This window comes from Homarus americanus, unplaced genomic scaffold, assembly GCF_018991925.1.
Source record: "Homarus americanus isolate GMGI-L3 unplaced genomic scaffold, GMGI_Hamer_2.0 scaffold58237, whole genome shotgun sequence".
Classification (NCBI taxonomy): Eukaryota; Metazoa; Arthropoda; class Malacostraca; order Decapoda; family Nephropidae; genus Homarus; species Homarus americanus.
Window position 1 is genome coordinate 315,001 of NW_024751891.1, and position 10,450 is coordinate 325,450.

The window sequence follows — 10,450 nt, forward strand, 5'->3', positions numbered from 1 at the left end:
TCCCTCTTCTTCCCTACCACACCCTCCCCTACACCTCCCTCTCTCTCTCTCTCCTTTCCCGCGCTGTCATCACAATATAACCAGTATTTGGCGGGAAACTCATCAAACAGTGCTGAGTGTTTCATTAAGTTGGTCGACGCCTCCCCACCCCCCCCCCCTCCCCCCAACCCTTTTGTTTTGGTTCGTGACGTCACCGGCGGTCACTAAACGCACTTTGTTCTACGGGATCACAATTCCTTATTTTAATCGCTCGTTCTTTGAAGAGACTCGTTTCTGATGTTTTCTTTGCTTCAGGCTTTTTTTCAGATTTCGTTTTTATATATTACAAGATGAAAGACAGCTGATAGTTGAAGGGAAAATCATCCTCTATGAAATCTTTTGTTTTGATTTATGACGTCACTGACGGTCACTATCCACATTTTGTTTTATCGGATCACAATTCATTTTCTTTATAAATTTATAATCTTCACTGATACACTATAGATATTTTGCTTTAGTATCAAGGCACATTCATTATTGTTTTTGTTTTTAATATGAAAAATAGGACAGATATGGCGAGATAATCATAAAAAATATCCTTTACCATTTTTTTTTCGTTCGTAATGTTTCTGATGATCATTCGGAATCCCATATTTGTTTTTCAATCAATAACTTGTTTAAAGGTATGCGCTTGTATTTTTGTCTTCATCTATCACAATATCTGTAAAAAAAAATGTGGAGAAACGTTGCGTCGTCTCGTTATTATTGGAATTTCTCCTCTAAAGCGACACTATTCTATACTTTCACTACAGATCAAAGAAAACTGTTTACACATTATCCTCACTCTAGACAGTTTGTGATAGATACTTTATGATTATCTCAGAAGATCTTTGAATATCAGTCTCGCTGTTAAATATTTTCATGGTTTATTGCTATTCCAAGATGTTATATTTAGCGAGAAAAAATAATTACTTTTATGGTTGGGTCTCTGCCTTCACTGTTGGTCGATGAACGCACCTGGGTCAGTGTATGTCTAATGTCAATCACTTAATTACCACGTTGATCGTTTTTATTATACTTATTGATTATTTTTTTTATTTACAGATCACAAGATAAAATATAGTTTGTATTTTTGGGGACGAAATCAATCGAAAACATTTTAGCTCTTGTGTTTTGTTACCTAACGATACTATCAGGGTTTCGGTTTCAGGTATCACATATCCATTATCCAGTCTGGTAACTAATTAAACCCGGTTTAGTAATTAGGTAAAAGAGAGCACCGTTTATCTGATAATAGAATTTTTTTAATGAATTCTGAGATAAAACGCGGGTGTTATTTGACGGGGAAGTCATCAAACAGTGTTGAGAGCTTCATTAGCGACATCCACATACCGGCTCAAATGGCCTGTTATCACATACAATGACAACAGGTATCCATTGACGAAGCGACTGATTGGATGACTGGCTGACCAATAAGAGACGAAGTAAAGTCGAAACAAACGTGAGTCCTGTTTGTTCAGAATACTACTCGTCTCTCGCTCGTGGCCGCATCAGCCAATAGCTGCCTGTTGTCTAGGAATACACTGACAGGGGAGAACAGTTTACAAGCCAACCATCCCTTTGTTTTGGTTCGTGACGTCACATACGACTATGTTAGATATCCACCACGTCATTAATGTTCATATATCTGTTGTTTCACGTTATCTAAAATCTTTTTCATTTTATAACTTCTCAAATGAAAAAGTGAAACAGAAAGACAGACGAATAGGGAAACAGACAGACAGACAGACAGAGAAACTGACAGAGACGGAGAAAAGGAAAAATGTCGCTGAATATCGGAATTTTTGTATCGATTGTGGCAGCCATGGCAGTGGTCCTCCTCCCCTCATAATCCCTCCCAGGGGGTATTAAGAACCAGTCTGTGTGTGTCTCTCTCTCTCTCTTTAATTACCTGTCTCTCTCAACTCTATTTTATCTTCTTCTCTTTTTCCCTCTTTATTTCCTTCCCTTCTTTGGGTAATTCTCTTTCTTTTATTCCCTTCTTTAATTTTCGCTTTCTTTGTTTCTTTCTACAATTCCTTCTCTCATTTTTTTTTATCTTTTTCCTTCTGTCTTATTCCGTTATATTTTTTTACTTTATTTGCTCTTTTTTTCTTTATATTATTCTTTATTCCCCCTCTTTCTGTCTTTGCATATATTGACTTTATTTCTCTATTTTCTTAAGCCAATTTATTTCTCTCTTAATTATTTTTTATCTCCTCAAGTTCTTTCCCTGTTCTCTTATTTTCTTCTTCAAATTTTCGTTTCTTCATATCTCTCTCTCTCTCTCTCTCTCTCTCTCTCTCTCTAGGGAAAAACAATGTATCCCATATAGCGATAAAATAACCACTATATTACCACACGGAAAGAAAATCTCTATCCGGGTCACAAATCCAATGGTGATATTATGGGGAAAAAAAGTCCACTACTCTGTTCATAAATCAAGGAAATAATATGGAGGAAAAAAAAACCCTCACCTATTCTCCTATTAGAGTTTGAAGTCATTAATAGTGGGAAAAAAGTCCATCCGCTCATTAACTACTAAAAATTAGATTATGGGAAGAAAGTAATTTAATTAATCCATAAGTCTAAAAAACAACACTAGGAAGGGGAAAAAATAACACACCCTTTGTTATTCTATGTCCAAGATAACATTATGACTGCCACCTTAAATTCTACTGAAAAACCCAAAATATTGTACCTTCCCGTAGAAACCAGATTTGACAAACATATTTCGAGCTCCATTAATAACAGTGGGGTGTACTGGGGTGTGGGGTGTAGAGGGGTGTACAGTAGTAGGGGGAGGGTGTTAAGGTCATTATACTCCTCTTTTACACTAAGTAAGCGGGTAGAGTAGGTGAAAAGGTGAGATTAAATTGAGGTATATATTTTTTTTTCCTTCAATCGGCCAAAGTTGTGGGTCAAAACGTGGATTTCTTCGAGAGTATGGAAAAGAATTTGGGTAGTAGCCACCTGGAGCGTCCTGACCCCAATCCTGTGTGCTATTTGAACCGGAAATCGGAATGGTAGTTTGCATGGAAGAGGGGAACCGGGTGTGGAGGGGGAGATGGCTGAGGGCAAGAGGAGGTGATGAGGTGTTGTAGACGGAAGGGGGAGATGGCTGGGGGCAAGAGGAGGTGATGAGGTGTAGAAGGAAGAGGTTGATGAGGGAAGAAGGGGAGATGGCTGGGGCAAGAGGAGGTGATGAGGTGTTGTAGAAGGAAGGGGAGATGGCTGGGGGCAAGAGGGAGTTGATGAGGTGTTGTAGAAGGAAGAGGAGATGGCTGGGGGCAAGAGGAGGTGATGAGGTGTTGTAGAAGGAAGGGGAGATGGCTGGGGGCAAGAGGAGGTGATGAGGTGTTGAGAAGGAAGGGGAGATGGCTGGGGGCAAGAGGAGGGTGATGAGGTGTTGTAGAAGGAAGGGGAGATGGCTGAGGGCAAGAGGAGGTGATGAGGTGTTGTAGAAGGAAGGAGATGAGGGCAAGAGGAGTTGATGAGGTGTTGTAGAAGGAAGAGGAGATGGCTGGGGCAAGAGGAGGTGATGAGGTGTTGTAGAAGGAAGGGGAGATGAGGGCAAGAGGAGGTGATGAGGTGTTGTAGAAGGAAGAGGGAGATGGATGGGGGCAAGGGGAGGTGATGAGGTGTTGTAGAAGGAAGAGGGAGATGGCTGAGGGCAAGAGGAGGTGATGAGGTGTTGTAGAAGGAAGAGGAGATGGCTGAGGGCAAGAGGAGTTGATGAGGAGTTATAGAAGGAAGAGGGAGATGGATGGGGCAAGGGAGGTGATGAGGTGTTGTAGAAGGAAGGGGAGATGGCTGGGGCAAGGGGAGGTGATGAGGTTGTAGAAGGAAGAGAGATGGCTGGGGCAAGAGGAGGTGATGAGGTGTTGTAGAAGGAAGAGGGAGATGGCTGAGGGCAAGAGAGGTGATGAGGTGTTGTAGAAGGAAGGGGAGATGGCTGGGGGCAAGAGGAGATGATGAGGTGTTGTAGACGGAAGAGGGAGATGGCTGGGGGCAAGAGGAGGTGATGAGGTGTTGTAGAAGAAGGAGATGAAGGGGAGATGGCTGGGGCAAGAGGAGGTGATGAGGTGTTGTAGAAGGAAGGGGGAGATGGCTGGGGGCAAGAGGAGGTGATGAGGTGTTGGAGAAGGAAGGGGGAGATGGCTGGGGGCAAGAGGAGGTGATGAGGTGTTGGAGAAGGAAGGGGGAGATGGCTGGGGGCAAGAGGAGGTGTTGGTTAAGATTAGGTTAGGTTCGGTTAGGTTAGGTTAGGTTAGGTTAGGTTAGGTTAGGTTAGGTTAGGTGAGATTAGATTAGGTTAGGTTAGGCTAGGTTAGGTGAGTGAGGTGAGGTTAGGTTAGGTTAGGTTAGATTAGTTTAGGAAAAGTTAAGTTAAGTTAGGTTATGTTAGGTTAGGTTAGGTTAGAACGAATGAGGTCACAATAAAGAAAGCTAGGATGGATAAGGTTCGGTTAGGTCACACCCAGCCTCTGATATGACTGTTTCCATCCTGTGAGAGTAACATATCCACAGTGGCTCCCCTTGGCACTACTGATCCAAGTCCTCCCTCCAGACATCAAAGGCATTGCTAATCCGCACATGGCACACACAGCCTCGATCACAAGGTCCTCGAGTGATGTCTTCAGTGGCAATCATGAGGGCAAGTGCCACTTAGAACCCCAGGTGTCTGAAACTGAAACAGGTGTCTAGACTGAGCGACATATGTTTAGAGTGGTGAAATTGAAACAGGTGTGTAGGGTGAGCGACAGGTGATTTAAGAGGAGGAACAACTGCGTAGACTGAGGGACAGGTGTGTCTGTGAGGGGGAGGGGGGTGGGAGCATATACAGACTGTGGAGGAAGGTGTTGGATTAAGTAAGTGACAAGTCTAAACCAATCAGACTTTGAAATATTATGTTTGTGGTCACTTAATACGTAGAGAGAGAGAGAGAGAGAGAGAGAGAGAGAGAGAGAGAGAGAGAGAGCAAAAAAAATTTACATGACCACTTCACATACACCCCTCCCCCCACACACACATACACATCCATGACGGGTGATTACTATACTCCAAGGACAAAATGATCTCTTATAAACATCATCCCTCACACTCGTAAATCATTCATCAGTCAGGTTAGCAAAGGCAAGAACTGACTTAACGAAACACAGCCCAGAAGAAAGGTCAGGAGAACGAGCCAACAACCACACTCGGAGACGTAACAAGCTGCTTTTATTGTTGTGTTTTATGGCCAAGTTGGGACATATTTTTGAGGTGTTATTGCTGTCACCTCTTAAAGGGTAAAGTTGGAGCCTCAGCTGGTATGATCCTCTGTGTGTGTGTGTGTGTGTGTGTGTGTGGTTGGTTAGTTTTGGGTGCGGTGGTGGGTTATACAGTAGATACAACACTCGCTTCCTGTCCTCAGTTCGCACATAAGGTACAGTATATCAGATCATCCAACTGTAAATGGATACCTGAGTTTACAATTGATGAAGTTAAAGGCAGTCGAGTGTAGTACTTACCACACTGCCTCCTTGTGTACCGAAAATAGTTCAGTCTACAGTTGCTTTATCCACACACTATCCACACACTATCCACACACTATCCACACACCATCCACACACTATTCACACACTCAGTCCTTCAGGCTTATGGAATCCAGCCTCTTGTTTATCATATGGCAACTCTGTCACATATAAACCCTGTTAAAATAATGAGGGGGTGGGGGGAGGATTTTACGCTAAATCAAGACAAGTTTGTGTTGATATAAGACAAGTTTGTGTTGATATAAGACAAGTTTGTGTTGATATAAGACAAGTTTGTGTTGATATAAGACAAGTTTGTGTTGATATAAGACAAGTTTGCGTTGATATAAGACAAGTTTGTGTTGATATAAGACAAGTTTGTGTTGATATAAGACAAGTTTGTGTTGATATAAGACAAGTTTGTGTTGATATAAGACAAGTTTGTGTTGATATAAGACAAGTTTGTGTTGATATAAGACAAGTTTGTGTTGATATAAGACAAGTTTGTGTTGATATAAGACAAGTTTGTGTTGATATAAGACAAGTTTGTGTTGATATAAGACAAGTTTTTCCTCGCATAAAACATTTTTCGTCAACATTACTGGAAACGATTTGCTGAGTGGAACAACCATTAGAATAGACAGCTGTAGGAAAGGAGAAAAATGGAAAGGAAATGGTAGGAGGGATAGGTGGGATGGGGAGGTATAGAGGAAATGGGAGGAAAAGTATAGAAGGAAGAAGGTTATAGAGAGAGGGAGGGAGAAATGGAAGAGGAGGGGTAAGGAAAAAGGAAGGATGGGTGTAGGGATAGGCGGTAGTGGAGGGAGGAAGGGAGGATGGGAGGAGGGTCTAGAATGAGAAAGGGAGGAGGGTCTAGAATGAGGAAGGGAGGGAGGGAGGGGTGAGGGTCTAGAATGAGAAAGGGAAGAGGGTCTAGATTGAGAAAAGGAAGGAGGGAGGAGGAAGCAGAGGGCGGAAGGAAGAGAGGAAAGTAGGAGGATCGAGAGGATGGAAAGAAAGGAAGGGGAGGAAGAGGGTCGAGAGTGTGGATGGGAGGGAGGAGATTCTAGAGGAAGGAAGAGAGAGAGAGGAAGAGGGGGAAGGTCGAGAAAGAGAGAGAGAGAGGTGAAACAATGTAGACGACCCAAAACTTTTCAGTAGCGAGAATAAAAAAAAAAGTTGCTTTACGAGGTGCCTGAGGGGATTAGAGACGGAGGGGGGGGGGGGAGACAACAGTAACTTTTCGTGTGTGAGGGAGAGTGCGTGAGAGAGCGTGTGAGTGTGAGAGAGAAAGAGTGTGTGAGTGTAGTGTGTTAGAATAATGAGTGTGCTTTTGGCTGTGGAGGTGTAAGGGAGAATTTGTTAATGTATGAGATAGTGTAGTGTGTATGTGAGAGGAATAAGAGTGCGTGGCTGAGAAAGTGTAAGCGAAAGTGTATCGAGTGTGAAAGAGGGTGTATTGTGTGATAGTAATGAGTGTGTGTGTGTGTATGGCTGGGGAAATGGGAGGTAGAGTGTGCGGGTGAATGTGTAACTGGATGTACTGTACTACACACACACACACACACACACACACACACACACACACACACACACACACACACACACACGTGGCCCAGGTATTATCACACGCTAAGTTAGCTTCTCATTAAGTAAAATGATTGACGGGTCTAATTATCAGCTGAACCTAACTTCTGACGTGATCAAACACTGTCTGGATCTAAGATTTACTCCTACTGCCAGCCCCTTATTTTGATAACTGAGAGGGCTAATAGGGAGGAGATGGGGATTAGAGAGGGATTGATAGCTGAAGAAGTGGGATTAATACGGAGGAGATGGGGATTGGAGAGGGATTGATAGCTGAAGAAGTGGGATTAATACGGAGGAGATGGGGATTGGAGAGGGATTGATAATGTGGAGATGAGATTTGGAGAGGGGTTGATAGCTGGGGGAGAAGAAGTGGGATTGATAGGGATGAGATCAGGATTGGAGAGGGATTGATAGGTGGTGGAGAAGAAGGGGAGGAAATAAGGATTAATAAGGGATTAATTTGTAGATAAGAAAAGGATTAGGTTGAGGATTGGCAAATGAAAGGGAAATATTAATGTGGATAAAAAGAGGATTTATATGTCAATTAGATAGGGATTATTATAGGGATTAGGGAGAGATTTATGTAGAAAAATAAGTAAATTAATAGTAGGGTTATAAGACAGGGATTAATATGAAGATTACGCACACACACACACACACACACACATATATATATATATATATATATATATATATATATATATATATATATATATATATATATATATATATATATATATATATATATATATATATACGCACACACACACACACACACACACACACACAGTCGTCAAAATAATCAGCCGACAAGTCTATTCATTAACCAAATATCATTTCCCTGAACAACAACAATGAAATCGCCAATAGAGATAATTTTATTACCTAAACCTTCACATTTACATAAACGACTGAAAAAAAAAATCACCCATTCAAGAACTGTTAAAATCCTATGGGGGATAAAAAAAACCCTTTTAGTGTGAGTCTGGAATAACAATTGGATGCCATTTCAGTCTGTTATTGGACCTCGTACCGTGACGTCATTGCTTTTACATTCTTCTATTGGTCCTTATTCTGGGATGTCTGTGTCTTTACTTCCTTGTTATTCGTCCTCATTTTGTGATATCACTAACGTTATGCTCTGTTATTGGTCCTCATTCTTTTACGTCAATGGTGTTACGTCTTGTTATTGGCCTTCATTAGGTGACGTCAGTGGCGTTACGCATTGTTATTGGTCCTCAACCTGTGACGTCAATAACGTTACATCTTGTTATTGGCCCTCATTCTGTGGTATCAGTGGCAGTGATTGCAATTTTCAGACTGCGTGTGGTCGAACCGTTAGTGCCGAGAGAGAGAGAGAGAGAGAGAGAGAGAGAGAGAGAGAGAGAGAGAGAGAGAGAGAGAGAGAGAGAGAGAGAGAGAGAGAGAGAGAGAGAGAGAGAGAGAGAGAGAGACCCCTTACACTTCACATCCTCCTCCATTCTCGTCTTACCTCCCCACTCTCCCTCTATCCCACTCTCTCCTCCCACTCCTCACCTTCTCACTTCCTCTCCCCCCCTCTCTTTAACCCCCCTCCCTTCTCCTCCACTTCCTCCTACTAGGGGCTATTCCAAGGTATTAGACCTAGTGGATAATGCTGAACTTATACCCGGCGTCTTTCTTTCTTTCTTTCTTTCTTTCTTTCTTTCTTTCTTTCTGTCAGTCAGTCAGTCAGCGAGTCACCCGTGTATAGGTAAAGAGGGTTAAAGAGAGTTGGTGACAGGGAAGGGAGAGAGAGAAGGGAGAAAAGGAGGGAGAGGAGAGAAAAGAGGGAGAGAGGGAAAGGGGAGGAAAGCTGAGGAAGGGAGAAGAGGGAGAAGAGGAAAGCTGAGATAGGAGGGGGAGGAGGGAAAGAAGAGGAAGGGAAAGGAGAGAGAGAGAGAGAGAGAGAGAGAGAGAGAGAGAGAGAGAGAGAGAGAGAGAGAGAGAGAGAGAGAGAGAGAGAGAGAGAGAGATCGAAGGAATAAAGAAAAAAAATTACATCAAACAAAATCAGTAAAGCAAATAATTTCAATATACAAAAAAATAAAAATAAATATGAACAAAAACACAACGCAAATATTCTCACCTTTCGGAAAAAAAATTGTAAACATAATACATAATCAGAAAATAACAAATAAATAAACAAGAACACCGAGTAAATGTTGTTATAACCACCACCAACAACAACAATAATCAGAAGGAGAAGTTGTAATGTTTTCCGTCATATGTTAATCTCAGTCCCGTATGTATAAATTAAATCAATCAAATTATTTAACTTCAGGTCTCTATTTCAGTTAACCTATGTCCTGAATAACACCCTAACACATACTAAATACATATACATAGAGAAATAGGTCATGTATCTATGAATTAAATTTATAATCGAGGCCAATGAATATTAAGCGAGTTATGACGTTTTTAGTATTTTCAGGTTTGATTTCACCCAAACTGCCAAACCGTGAATAAATTCCAGCTTGACCTCGTGGGGGACAAACGTGGAGTATGGGGTGCATGTTGTGTGAATGTTACATAAAGGTAGGTGAACGGGAGGCAGGTGAACGGGAGGCAGGTGAACGGGAGACAGGTGAACGGGAGCTGCTCTATATATGGCGAGAAACAAGGGTCAGGAAAATGAAAGAATAATACAAACATAATAGGTTTTCTTCAGCATTACTTCGGCGGATACGTATTGGTAACATTATGTGTAAAATCCTTTGCGTTACAGATTGAGGATCAATAACGGACAGTGAGTTAGTGATGTCATTGTTTAAGGACCATTAAGAGAGCCTAACACCTTTGACGTCACGGGCTGAAGGCGAATAACAGAGTTTAAAGCCACTGACATCAGAGAATATGCTACTATGAGGACGTAACCAATAACGTAATTGATTGAAGACAAATGAACGGGTATAAACCTAGTGGTATACAGAGCAAGGACAAAACAGAAGGCGTGGCACTATTGGCGTCACGGAGAGAAATCCAATAACAGGACAGATCATTAGTGACATCATATAATAAAGGGCAGTAAGAGGACGTACCACCAGTGACGTAAACAACATAACAACATCAGGAATGACAATATTACAACAACAGTATTAATAACTCTCCTGAACGGTCATAATAACTTTAACAATTACGGGATATTGCCTGTGACCCTAAAATTGCTGTGTCCAATTTATATGTAAAACCAAACATGGTGTTTTGGAGCCAGTGACAACAGTTACAATATATATATATATATATATATATATATATATATATATATATATATATATATATATATATATATATATATATATATATAT